Genomic DNA, 14,710 nt, shown 5'->3' with positions numbered 1-14,710 from the left:
CTATCCCTGCCTACATAAACTAATCATCGAGATGGTTGAACTTGTGATCTATATAATGAATGCCCTCTCACCTAAACAGCTGCAACCAAAGATTAAAGAGCGGAGTTTAGCCACTTTTGTACATAGCGTAATTTTAGCATTTAATTACACAATTGTGTAAATGGGATAATATTGGTGTATTTCTGGGGTAAAACTGCTCTGATCTTTCCTTAAACTTCATCTGTGTCAAGACTAAGCTAATACGGCCATGCAAGTGCCCTCTAGTGGCTGATACGAAAACTTTTGAAGACACAACAACTGAGATCAAGGTAAAATTAAACTAGAGGTGCTGATGACACAGAGTAAGGGGAGTAAGAAGTCACGTGACTTATTCATTTTTAACACAAGTTGAACTCTAAAAAGTGGCTAAGCTAGTGACAGCAATTGCCCCAAATAGACTTGGTTGTCATCCCATCTTCACAGGTGCATGTACAATCCTATTGAATGGTCTTTCAGTGTGGTCTTCACAGCAGGTGCAGAGAAAACGCTCCAACAGCAATTCACCTTGGGGCAAATTCTCCCATGTGCTTAAGTTAAGCGAAGCACTTCTGAGGGCTGTATTAAAGTCGAGCGCCACTAGGTAAAACAGTATATTGCTTGATGTTGGCAGTAGGCCTAGTTCTTACTACATGTAGGTTACACAGAATGTTACAATTTAACATTACGGTATCAAATTTGGTGCTTAATGTGCTGATATGGCTTTCCCAACATTACCTTATGAATGAGGCTACATTTTCCAACATGGATAGTTTAACATGCTTCCTGTTGAATTTGACAACAAGATGACTAACTTCCTTCAACTTTCAAGGTGAGATTTTTTTTCCATCGGATGGCCAAGCATTGCTCCTCACTACATTAGTCACCATCTTGTTTGAACAAGCGACAGAGGCGGGAGTTAAATCATTAAGATTATGGCTCATAATCAAATTCTCAATGGAGAAAATTAATGGGATTTTTACTTCCGGAAACGGAGTGGGTCGTCACTGTCCAGTTCTATTTGTCTTCAGAATTCAGATGTAAACATACAGTTTAATTTGTTGTAATTGCACATACAGTATGCTAGCCTGCAATAAAAGAAAACTTGAACTTGAACCAGCTATAGTAGGCCAATGGAAAAGTCACTACTGTACGTCAACAATAAGAACTCTGCATGGGATGATGATCTGCCGGAGGAGCCAATGAGAAACAGCATTTACCACTATGTGGATCTCTGCTGTAGTTTTGGTATAAATCTGCAGCAGGCTTTTAATATCTGAAAATGTGATCCATTTTATTTTCTTCTGGATATGACAACAATCTATCGCTGCTTTCTGCTCGCTACCTCATTCACACACGCACACTAGCTTGAGGGGTATTGCAATTAATCTGCATGATGTGATTTTACTTGGTCTGATTCTTCTCCATCTCCACACTGTTATAATAAGAACAGTATTTTGTACTTTTGGAGTCTGGCCATTGCTTAATTTGTAAAGTGGGAGGTGCCGGAGCGCAAAGGCGGGGTGGATCCGGCGACTCAAAACGGGGATTTGAGGTTACGGACCAACAACAAAAAAAACTGCGTACATAGCTCTGACTAAAAAAAAAAACTAAACAATGCGGTGTGTACACCAGGGCAATGTTTATTAACTTCAGAACTTGCAGAATCATGATGGCGCCGGAGAATGGCGACATGGTGCTGCTCTACTCTGGCTGTTAATCGTTTGTTTAAGTGTGTATCGTGTGGATTGTCTGATAAAATATGACTGGAATTACTGCATATTCGGGACAACGTGCAGCAGTCTCCTCTAAGACTGTTGTACTCATCAAACGACTTTATAGCCACATCGATACCGCCGTCCGAGAATGCCTCGGCCTCGGGATGCAACCAACCACCCCGGAAGCGAGGGAGAAGAGCCAATAGGTGTTGCACCAAATTCTGTGACCTGTCGAATTTTGTGACTCTAGAGGGCGCTGTTTCATTGGAGTCTATGAATGTACTGAGCTGTACTGACACACTGATGAGGCAATTGTGTTATGTGTATAATTCTTCTAATAAACGTTGTACATTTTTGAAACATTGACTGGGTGTGGGTGTATTATTCTAGAGTAGAGCTAAAGCCTACCCCTCACCACTCCTGTGACGATGGACTTCAGCAGGACAGGTCACATATTTTGATAGGCTACTGTCAAATTATGTCACTGTAACTGCAGAAAAAAATGCTGTGGAGGTCACTAACTGCCTCCTTAAGTTTGTATATCAGTTTGAGGTGCCAAAAAGTATATTAACAGACAATGACAAGGAGTTTGTCAATAATGTAAATAAAGTGTTTGCTGATGTCAATGACAATGTACAATATCAGTCCATTTCTGCAGAGTTATAGTGGGGTAACATAATTTGACAGTAGGCCTATCAACATATGTGATCTGTCCTGCTGAAGTCCACCTCTTCGCTGGAGTGGTGGGGTAGGCTTTAGCTCTACTCTATAGAGATAGTATAGAGAGGAAGATACACAGGCAGGCCTGTGGAGTAATACACCCACACCATAGGCGTGCATACATAGACACTAGGTGGTGCTAAAGCACTAGGAAGTTTGCGCTTTATCAACGAAAATGCCCTTTTGAAACTTTTTTTTTTTTTTTTTTTTATTATTTCAACAGAAAGCGTTCTTCTTAACACATAAATTTGCAAAATCTACCGAAATTATTTGTATGTGGTCGTCACGTTATCTGTCATTGATTTGGGCTACAGCGTAAAACTTTATCTAGCTTCATCTAACTAGTTTATCAGGTGACCAGTCGGCAAAATGCTTGTTTGGTGCTGAATGAGACATTTTACTGCACAACAAAATTATTACATGTGGGCTTAGAGGGCAAACTGTAAGATTTTGCTTGATCTGTATGTTACCTGGCTGATGGGGCACGGGAGAAGCAGCCTGTCAGCGACCATGCCTGCTATCTGAAGACGCTTACTGAACTGCTATGGTGCTGCGCATCTGGCGTGCCCTGCGCGCGACCGCGCGAGTTCACGTGACAAAGGAAGATAGCTAGGCTGGTCGGGTGTGCGCAAGGAGGTGGCTCATTTCGGGGCATTGTTTCAGTCGTTTTTAATGGCTCAGGTATTCAAAAGATCATTTCAAAACCGACCTCAGTAAAATCTTAATAATATTAATAATGGTAACGTTAGGCCACCGGCAGTCCGCCGTATAAATGAATAAAGAAAAGGTGGTCAAAGCTGCGGCTCGCGGTAGACCCGCGGTAGAACCAATGTGCAAAAACTCAGCGGTCCGCCGGCGACAGCGAAACCGGTGGGCCGCCGCCAGCCTCTTGCCATCTGGGTGGTTAAAGGGGAACTTGGCAACTATTTCAACGTAATAAACCCGTTTAGAAATCATTTGGATGGTTAAATGACCTGTTCCGGTAAAAATGGTGACCTTCCCCGCTGCGCTTAGCGTCCCCAGGCGGAAAACCAACCTTGCAACATTGAGACTTACCGTCCCGGAAAGAGAAGTGAGAAACAAGAAACTCGTTTTAAATCGTGTTTCTTACCTTGTAACATCATAACCAAACTTATGCTAACCGTTCGCTAGCTTGTAAACAAATCCATGTGCTTTATCCCTTTTTCCACAGTTTGAAATAGCATAATGCACAATTTCTCCAGCAGAGGGGGAAATCCTGCCAAGTTTCCCTTTAACTTTGCTGGCTAGCTAGCCCGCTAGCTAGTTCCTATCTGACGAACGAGTAGTGTGACAATGGAAATGTTGGTGCTGTTGCGAGTTGTTGCACTGGTTTGAATCCACAGTTTACGTGTTGAATTACACAATAAAACGTGTTTTGCAGTAAGTTGCTGGTTTGTAGAATGTAGCACTAGCAGCTCGCTCAGTCTCGTTGCGAGTTCTGGCTCTCTCTGCTGACTGCCTCCCTCTCGCCGCCAGCAATTTTAAACTGCGTGACGTAATACAAAAAAACATGGCTGACTTGGATATGGGCTGGGCTTGATGTCAAGCCCCGCCTTCCGGGCTACAGCGAGATGCTCCTCCAATTTTAAGGTTAAACTGAAAACCGGAAATATTTTTTCTGTTTGGAACAAACTGGCTGAAAAGGAATGATTAATGATTATTATCAGAATGATGCTATTCACATGCCACAAATGCATGTCTGGCATAGCGCCACCATCTGGCAATAGAAAGAAAGACTATTTCACTGGTCTTAGCTTCACAATTCTTAGATGTTTCATCAGATTCACTTCAAGCTTGATTTAACTGAACTCACAGGTGTGCTGAATTTATATTATGAGGGGAAGTCATGGCCCCCACCCCCACAACTATAAGCTGGCTCATAGGAAAATTACCCAAATAGCTGAATAGTCGGTGTAATTTTCAATTCACCTCAGTTGTCCATGTGTTTGTTTTCAAAAACTATGTTTCCATGCACACCATATTAGTTATAGCAATATTTAGAATAAGATGTTTCCATGTGCATCAGAAACAGGAATATTCCCATTTACATGTAAATTAGCATATTCTGAATAAACCAGCGACGTGTAGTAGGCTAGAAGTAGGCCAGTCTGTGTCACGACGTCTCAACGGTTTATGTCCATGAATTTTATTCATCACCGCAAAATAGGTGAATTTGGCCAGATTACAAACGCTTAATACCTGACTGGTAGGAAAAATGTGGGTGGGGGGAGTGATTGAACAGCACTCTCCCACATCCACATTAATGGATGAGGTGCCCTTGAGCAAGGCACCTAACCCCAAGCTGCTCCCCGGGTGCCAGGAGTAAGGCTGCCCACTGCTCCGGGTGTGTGTGTGTGTATGTGTGTGTGTGTTTGAATGGGTGTACACTGTGTGTGGGTGTGTTGTATGCTACCCCCGGATGGGTAAAATGCAGGACACAAATGTCTCATATTTGCAAGTATACGTGGCCTATAAACCTGATTTTTACATTACAACAGTAACATTGCTGTAGCATTTAATTGTTGTCATGGTTGTATCCAGATCCTAAAGCAAGGTTTTCTGTATGTGCACCTTGACTTTGTGATCAATCTCAAGATAGTACCTGCTATTCATTATGCCATAATTAACTCAGATTCTTGGCTGTTTTTGATGTACAAGGTTTTGTCAACATTTATATTTTTTCTGGAGAACTGTGTTTGGTGATACCCAGTGCACCGGCACACATGAACCTTACCTGTGGGCCCATGTGGCCTCACGCTGCCTCTTTTCCTTAACAGTATGTTCATATGTGTGTGCATCAGGGTTGTGCACAATTGCAATTATGCTTCCTGTTTGCTACCTCAATTGAAATGCAAGTGAAATTCAAGAACTGAATTGGAATTTAAGAGGCAGTTTCAATTCAATTCTGGAATTTTGCACAAGCCTGGTGTGCATACTCTTTTGAGGAAAGTTTCTGACTCCACCAGATTGTCAAATTGTCAGAATGACTGTACATTCTGTGGTTTATCATTGTTTGTAGGGTAAATTATTCTCTGTGGCTGTAACACCACTATCCACCACTAGATAGAAGCAGCAGCACTCATTGAATCCCGCAATTCTACATCCAACAAATGGAATTATGTCATCTGCCTTTAACAAGCATACAGTATGTACATTGTGGGCCAGAAAAATATTAGGAGTCATGGGTCAAACAATATGAAGTGTAGCAGAAACCAGTTATTACACTGCAATTCCTATATGCCACTGTTTAACCTATTAGCTTAATATTTTCTTTTCAATGAACTCTGTCTTCACAACCTCCCTGTTGTTTGTTTTTTTAATGTGATCTAAGGTGATTTATTAGCAATGAAATATATAGCTGCTGGTGGTTGGGGACTTTGCACAGTGGTGTTTTTGGTGTTGTAAATTATAACATTAATAATTAAATGATCATTAGTTTAACCAGCCAACATTTTTTGCCTTTGTATTTTTGACACTCAAGACTTTGCCCTTCTTAGGGTCCTCACTCCTGATTAATGCTGCTTATAGTTGACTATTGCTGGATGTCTGAATTACTCTACAGATAATATTAATAAGAAACTGGAGGATTCTTCTTATGTTTTGTATTATTCATGCATTGACTTTATTTTCAAAGCTCATGATCTAGGCACCCAATATTTATTTGAATGTCTCCATAGCAACAGCTTCAGACTGTTCCATTGGGAGGGGGCGGGTTGTGTAATCAATATTTACAATATTTATTAGTTTAGACACCTTACTGCTGTTTCCATAGTAACAAAATCCATGGGAGCATTGTGTCTAGTTTACTTGTGGCAGAATAGGATGGGATGGGATAGTGTTATAGCCTGTTGTTAAATATGCTCATGTTCATGCTCCCGCTTCTGAAGTTCAAAAAAGTGCCAGAATTACTAATATGAAAATAAGTGATTAAGACAGATTTTTGAGAATATGAAATGGGAAACATTTTGAAATTTACTTCCACGTTCGATGTTCACATACCACAATACAGTACACCTGATTTTCTCTGTAGTGCTTAGATAGACAGGCAGGTTGAATGTGGGTGGACAGGGCTGTGGGTGGCTGGCTACAGGAATCTGTTTCTTCGAAGAGCAAAAAAAAAAACGCTCTCACCCTAAAGCACACACCAAACACACGCACACACACACACCGATGCAAGAAGTACTTCTTGCAGCTCTCCGAGTTCTATTTTGAATTCAGCAAACACGGTCATGATTTCAAACCATGTAGCAAAGATGTAGCAACATCCATGCTCATCTTAATAAACCATTGTTTAGTCAGGGAAGATTGACTGAGCATTAAGCTCTTTTACAATAATACCCTGAGTTTACAATCAAACATACATTAATCTCACAGCCTGCCACAGTTTCTCATACCTAAAAGACTGTTGTACCCATTTTTGCCCATTTTATTTAGATACAAACGAGTGAGACAAGTGCGACAAGCTGTGCGCCAAAAACATCTGCGCCAAAACCATTGCATCTGGCTGATTTTAAGGCTTCTGTCACAGAAAACGGTGGCCACTTTTAAAGCCTGACTGACTAGGATCAAGGAGGTTATTCTGTGAGATGAATTCTGTAACTCATTAAGAAGCCACCTTACAAAGGCTTACAAAGGAATGAGAGGAGCGAGACTGGGCGACAGTTCTCCACTTGGGTGGGAGCCAGGGAAGGCTTTTTAAGCAGCGGTGTTACCCGAGCCAGTTTAAACGCAGTTGGAAATCAGTAATCACATGTGTGATTGCTGGTGTGATGGTAGGAGATATGACTTGGAAGAGGTTGGCTGGAATATGGTCCAGGGCATGTAGTAGATAAGTGACATGTTAGGAGACACCTCACTCTCAGTAAGAGGGGTGAATGAAGGAAATGCTGCACCATAAACCGTTTCTTGGTGCGCCCTTAGCTTGGGGAGGCAGGTTGTGACTGTATGGTTCAGAGAACTGACTATACTGTGAGCTGTCAGTGAGGAATGAAGCAAAGATGTCGGCTGTGAGGTTGGTAGTTGGGGAAGAAGGGGGAGAGTTGAGTAAAGTGTTGAAGGTGGAAAAGAGTTTTCAGGTGTCGGTGGCACTGTGGATATTATCATTGAAAAAGCCTTCTTTTGCAGCAGTGATGCTGAATGAGGAGGATGGTAGCAACTGGTAGCATGAGAGATCAGTAGATGTTTTAGTTTTGTGCCATTTTCTCTCAGCAGCATTTGTGCAGTGCACAGCATTCGGAGGGCACCATCCAGCCATGAGTGAAACTGGTTAGGTCGAGCGAGTCTAGTGGATAGAAAGTCCACAAAAGACTAAGTAGATGTTCCTGTCACCAAGGATGAGCTTAGGACAGTCATGCGAATGTAGTCATGTAACGGAAGAGAGCAGGGTGTCAAGCTCATCAAGGAAATCATCATCATCAGTTGTCCTGGTGGACAAACATTTTTTCACGAGCAAGGCTATTATGAACTCAGATGCAGACACAGAGACAGGAATTGCGTTTAGGTATCTTTAATAACAGGCCCAACACACACAGTCAGTTGTCTTGTAGACCAGAGTTTGTGAAATCAGCAACAGTCTATTCACAAAGTAAATGTAGCCTCGCTACTCACGAAAAGGTAACACAAAAAGTCTCAGTGAAAGTCTGTAATCCTCCAGGTCAAAAAGTCCACAAAACCTCAGGCATAGGACAAATGAAGGCAGACAGAGCAAAGCAGCCAAGAGCAAAACACGGATCACGACCGAGAGGGGCCGGGCTGGATCGTGACAGTACCCCTCCTATTACAGACACCTCCAGGCCTCCCAGGCAAAGCATCAGGGTTGTTCCTGCGGAAGTCTGACGAGGGACGGGTCCAGGACAAAACGAGCAGGAATCCAACAACTCTCCTCAGGCCCATATCCTTCCCAGTCAACCAAATATTGCCACCCACGACCTCTCCGGCGGGCTCCAAGTATCTTCTTGACCGTGTAAGCTCCATCAGATCCGTCGATGACCCTGGGGGGGGGGGGGGGGGGGGATTGGGGAGGGGAGAAAAGGGGCTGGAGACCAGGGGGTGCAGCTGAGAGACATGAAGTAGCTTGACAGTAGTTGGATTTATTATTCTGGAGATGGAAAAAGGACCGACAAACCTGGGAGCCAGCTTGCGGGAGGAGACTTGAAGAGGGAGGTTGGTGGTGGACAGCATCACCCTCTGACCAGGACGGTAAGCAGGTGCGCAACAGGTGACGTCTGGCCCATACCCACACTCTGCGGCAACGGCGAATGAAGGCCTGAACAGATGGAACTGCCGCGTCCTCCTCCTGTGGGGGGAAAGCGGGGGCTGGTACCCAAGGCAGCACTGAAACAGAGACAACCCACTGGACGATGACGGAAGGGAGTTGTGGGCATATTCAATCCACGGCAGTGTTTGGCTCCAAGAAGCAGCATCCTTCGAAGCTAAACATCGCAGAGCAACCTCCAAGCTCTGGTTGGTATGCTCCATCTGCCCGTTTGTCTGTGGGTGGAAGCCTGAGGATAAACTGAGGCACCAATGGATTTGCAGAAATGCTTCCAAAAATGTGAACTGTGGCCCCCTGTCAGAAACAATGTTAATAGGAAGTCCATGAATCCAGAACACATGATTAATTAAGAGCTCTGCAATCTCCTTGGCTGAGGGGAGTTTACGGAGGGGAACAAAGTGTGCTGCCTTAGAGAAACGGTCAACTATGGTTAGAATACAAGTATTACCACCAGAGTTGGGGAGGCCCGTAAAAAAATCCACAGCAACATGAGACCAGGGGTGGTGATGCGTTGGTAAGGGTCTCAGGAGGCCGGCCACAGGTGTATTGGTGGACTTGTTCCTGGAGCAGGTATCACAGGCTGCAACATAGGTACTAACATCCCGTCTCAGGGTCGGCCACCAGAAGCGTTGTTTGATCAAGGATAGTGTCCGCGACATCCCCGGATGGCACGCAAGGAGAGAGCCATGGCCCCACTGGAGCACCTGTGATCATAGAGAAAGAGGCACAAAGAGGGTGTTCGGTGGCCCGTTACCTGGTCCTGGGTACTTGGAAAGGGCATTCTGGACTGTGAGTTCAATGTCAAGTCGAGCTGCAGCAACCAAGCAATGCTCCGGAAGAATGGTTTCTGCAGAGTCTGTCTGGGGATCGGGACCGAATTGCCTTCACAGGGCATCAGGCTTGGTGTTTTTCGACCCAGGTCTGTAAGAGAGGACAAAATTAAATCTTGACAAAAATTAAATCTTGAAAAAAACATAGACCACCTGTCCTGCCGAGAGTTAAGGCGCTTGGCTGACCTGAGATACTCTAAGTTCTTGTGATCGGTCCACACGAGAAATGGAGTCTCAGTCCCCTCCAGCCAATGCCTCCATTCTTCAAGAGCCAGCTTGATCACTAAGAGCTCTCTATCTCCGATGCCGTAGTTGCGTTCAGAAGGAGTCAAGCAGTGTTAAAAGAACGCACATGGATGCACCTTATTAATAATAATAATAATTTTATTTGTTACATGGCGCCTTTCAAAGCACCCAAGGTCGCTTTACACACTAGACATTTACGCGTAAGACAAAAGGCCAGACGGAGCGGTGTAGTCGCCAGCGTTCCCGTGACATCAAGACAAACAAACAAATTGACAAAAGGCGCACAAGACAAAAGATGCCTGATGGAGCGGCGTAATCGCCAGTGTACCCGAGACACCTAACGGCAGACATACAAGACAGACAACAAACAAAAATTAACAAGTAATAAAATAAATCAATAAATAAGAAATTAAAATAAAGAGTCTGTGTTAACTTAACGTTAGTCCCACTCAATCCAATGGCAATGACATGGCATAGCTACAGCTGTGTCTTCAGACCAACCCGGCCTTCAATAAGTGATGTTAGTAGGCCCTACTTGTAACAGTTAGATTGCAGTCTAGCTAGATCACTGGAAGCATAACCAAAGTTCCTTGATGCTCCGCTTTAACCCTCTCTGGCATAACCGTCTGAAGTCGTGGGTGATCTTGCAGATCAGCAACTTGGTGGACTTATGACAGCGACAGTTTGATGCTCCGAGAGATTGCAGTTCTTCAACGTAGTTTCAAACGTTAGCAGCACAATCCAGACAAGGCAGATGGCAGCTCGCAAGGTCTGCAGCAGCTCGGCGGCCGTGGTAGATCTTTCGCAGAGCAGCATCTAGGTCCAGCTGTCCCGAGAAATCTCCTCGACCAGACAGTGAAGTGCAGCACCGCTCACGGATGGATGAATGGAAGAATGTCAGTCCAGGGCAAAAGCTAACGTTAGCCATAGTGTGACAGGACCGAGACCTGAGCATCAAAACTATTGTTACTACCTTTAGAGGATTAGGCAGGGCAGGCAGTCTGAAGGACAGGCGGAGGCAGAATTATAATCCATACAAAGTTTTTATTATTTTAGTTTCTCAATAAATTAGAAGTTCACAGTAAAATGGTACTAACAGTGGGCCCACTACATTCACCACAGTCAGGCTACACAACACATAGAGAGACAACAGGCTGACAGGTTAACTGGATTGAGCTTACCGGATGTATACAAACCAATTGGAGCACTATCCCGTACTTCAAGGGATCAATAAAAGAAAATTACTAAACAAAAATAATAGGAATTACAGAAATTATAAGCAAACAAAAACCCACAGCAAACCAAAGAAAAGTATCAGACACCACAGCAAACCAAAGCAAATAAAGAAACACCACAGCACACAAGCAAAAGGATTTAGCACCAAATGACTTATACACATTTACCCAAGCGTAGCCACCATGCAGACAGCACAATAACTAAACAAACACAAGCAGTTATACACTAACATTGATTAAACAAAACAAAAGCGACAGAATACACACATACACGTATATGCTCGTTCTCACATACAAACATACACAAGCTGTTAAACACTAACAATGACTAAACAAAACAAAAGCGACAGAATACACACATACACGTACATGCTCGTTCTCACATACAGACATGCACAGACGCACAGAGACACACGCACCTGCACCGCAACCAACAAATTGAAGCCCAAGCACCCACAGATAGCAGACACCCTTCGGCTGACGATAGTCGGTAACAATCTGTTGCACGCTGAGGAAACGACAGGGCCTTAGCATAGTCCAGGCAAAGTAAGGTCTGACCCAAAACTAATTGCAACAGAATTTATTTTCACATTTTTATATTTCAATTGGTGATCTAAACACCATAGTAAAAGTCCATGAAAATCCAGTTGGTGGAAATATGTTAAAATGAGGGTTGTTTTATGCATTATCCTTCAGCAAAAACTGACAAAACTGTAATTAGAATGTTATAGAATAAGCATTCTAAAGAATATCTGACCCAATCTAACTTAACATGGAATTTTAGAATATTGCATTGTTGAGGAACATTCTTTTATTTTCAAAGAGTTAGTACATTTCTCAGGCTTATTTCAGACTGGTTTGTTGCTAATTGGTGTCTATTTTTACATTTTGGCCCTTTGAATCAATGGAAATGGTTGTTGCGTCTTTAAATAGAGCCAGTGTGTTTTTGCATGTAAGTGTTCCACAATGTTAAAGTTGTACAAACACATAGTTAAGCATTATTTAGCCTAGGAAAGTGTTTTTGGTGGTCTGATTTAGAGGCCACTGAATCATATACAGTAGGCCTATCACACGAAAGTATCAGTCCATCATTTTCCAAGACTTATAGACTTATAGTAATTGACCTCTTGCCCAGGGGTTGACTGAGAGACTGTCTATCCAGTCAGAGGGGCCTGTATGATGCCTCTTTACTTTGCACAATTTTGGCTAAAACAGTAATCAGACAGCACAGTATGTTTATGTAAGTGAATGAATAAAGGAAAATTATAAAGGCAAAGTTGAAGATAGACATGATAATGTCCAAATTCGACAGAAAGGTGCAGATAACTGCAGCTAGCCTCCAAAGAGGTGACTGTTGTGACGTCTGGCAAAAGGTGCATGCTATACTAATAAATATAGTTTAAGCTTAATAATTAAAATGCATGCCTATGCATGGGCCATGGTTTTACCAAAATAATAGAACAGCCAAAACTATACATATTCTAAAAGCATATGCCCTGTACATGAAATATAGCATTAATCAACTTATGTCCCATCTTCCTTCATGCATAATACATACTCCTCTATTCTGTATAGGCGAATCAAGTGAACAGCTGATACATTTTGGCCTGCACTATTAAGGGAAACAAATTAAACATCATAAACTACATATTTTCTAAAAGCATATAACCTCTAGAAGTGATGTGACACCAATTAGGACATGTCCCATCTTCCTCCATGCAATGCACAATACATTGCCATTCTGTATAGGCGAATCTAGTGTAAAGCGGACACATTTTAACATATACTGTCTAGGGAAAGCAAATTAAACACCCTAAACTATATATTTTCTGAAAGCATAAACCCTCCAGAGGAGATATAACACCATTTAAGATATTTCCCATCTTCCTCCATGCCATGCACATACATTGCCCTATATTCTGTATAGGTGAATCTAGTGTAAAGCAGATACATTTTAGCCTATACTGTCTATGAAAAACAGAATTAATACCCTAAACTATATATTTTCTGAAAGCATATTACTTCTAGATGAGATATAACACCAGTTAAGACATGTCTCATCTTCCTCCATGCCATGCACAACATATTGCCCTCTATTCTGCAAAGGTGAATCTAGTGTACAGTAGATACATTTTGGCATGTACAGTCAAGGGAAAACAAATTAAACACCCTAAACTATATATTTTCTGAAAGCATATACCCTCTAGAAGAGATATTACACAATTTCAGACATTTCCCATCTTCCTCCATGCCATGCACAATACATTGCCCTGTATTCTGTAAAGCTGAATCTAGTGTAAAGTGGATACATTTTGGCCTATAATGTCCAGGGAAAACAGATTAACCACCCTAAACTATATATTTTCTAAAAGCATATGCCCTCTAGATGAGATATAATACCAGTTAAGTATTATCTTCCTCCATGCCTTGGACATAGTACATATTCCTATATTGCATTTACTCTGTATTAAAACACATTGATTTTAATATATCGCTGAAAAAGCTAGAGCAAAAATGTTCAATGTTAACATTTAAAATCATATTATTGTTTGATTTGACCATCATTTGTCCTCAGATTCACCCCTGTGGGCTGAATAGTAATTGATATACAGGGCTATATTTGTCTAATATGCATGGTCACTAGCAAATAGCTTAGGGGTTTGTCCAGTCCACATTGGGTGTGGTTTTGTTTTCAAAAGTCCGGCAAAAAGGTGGATCTTATGTTTCTTAATTAGTCATGGGTGTGTTTTGGGCTTAACATCCTTTAAACTAATGAGAGTGACATCTGTCATTCCCTTTAACAGCAAGCAGTGCGCCTTCAAAAAGCGCATCGATATTTTGATAGTCAGCGGCGTTATGTTCCCCATTGTAATAGTGTAATTGGTAATGTTTTACATGGATGTGCGCTGGTGCACGTTCCTGTGGACGAGAAAAGCAGGGTGTAATTGTGCACTCGCCCATCACTGTTGATAATGCACTCTTAAAGGGACACCAGGCAACGTTTAATTACTCATCTACGTAAGTCGGTATATGGTTAAATGACTCATTACAGGGGGAATGAAGACTCTCTCGCCCGCCCCTACTGCCTGTAGGAAAAATATCCCGCTTGCAAGTTCAGTGTATCGTACCCGCCGACCGAAGCAGGATCAGTTTACATCCTGCATTCACAGCACAGGGGCAGGCTAACGAAACGCGATTGTTGCAAACGTGTGTATAATGGCAGAGCCGGCGAAGAAGCAGCGAAAACCCTTGACGGAAGATGCAAACAAAAAGGAAAAGAGCTTCAGACCGAGCGTGTGGGAGTTTTGTAGAGAAAAGGCATCAGGCTTGCCTGGTGTCTCTTTAAAATAACATATAAACAACTCGCCATGGATTTCTGACCAGGTATTTCTTGGTCAGTGGCGTAATGCGTTTTAGGTAGTGTACGATAGCGATTTTTAGATAATGCGCTAGACCCCTCCTTAGGTCGTTAATTGCCACACCCCTTGGTGCGTTGCTCAATAAAAGAGACGGGCATAACGATATTGTACGATATTGTACGATATTGTACAATAGTGTACAATATTCTAAAGTAGAATAGTGTTGCATCGTGATGATTATACGCTTTGCGCCGTGCTCTTGACTGTCATGATAGGGCCCATAGCTATTGTA

Source organism: Alosa sapidissima, chromosome 21 (assembly GCF_018492685.1).
Source record: "Alosa sapidissima isolate fAloSap1 chromosome 21, fAloSap1.pri, whole genome shotgun sequence".
Classification (NCBI taxonomy): Eukaryota; Metazoa; Chordata; class Actinopteri; order Clupeiformes; family Clupeidae; genus Alosa; species Alosa sapidissima.
Note: the sequence above shows the minus strand (reverse complement) of the source record.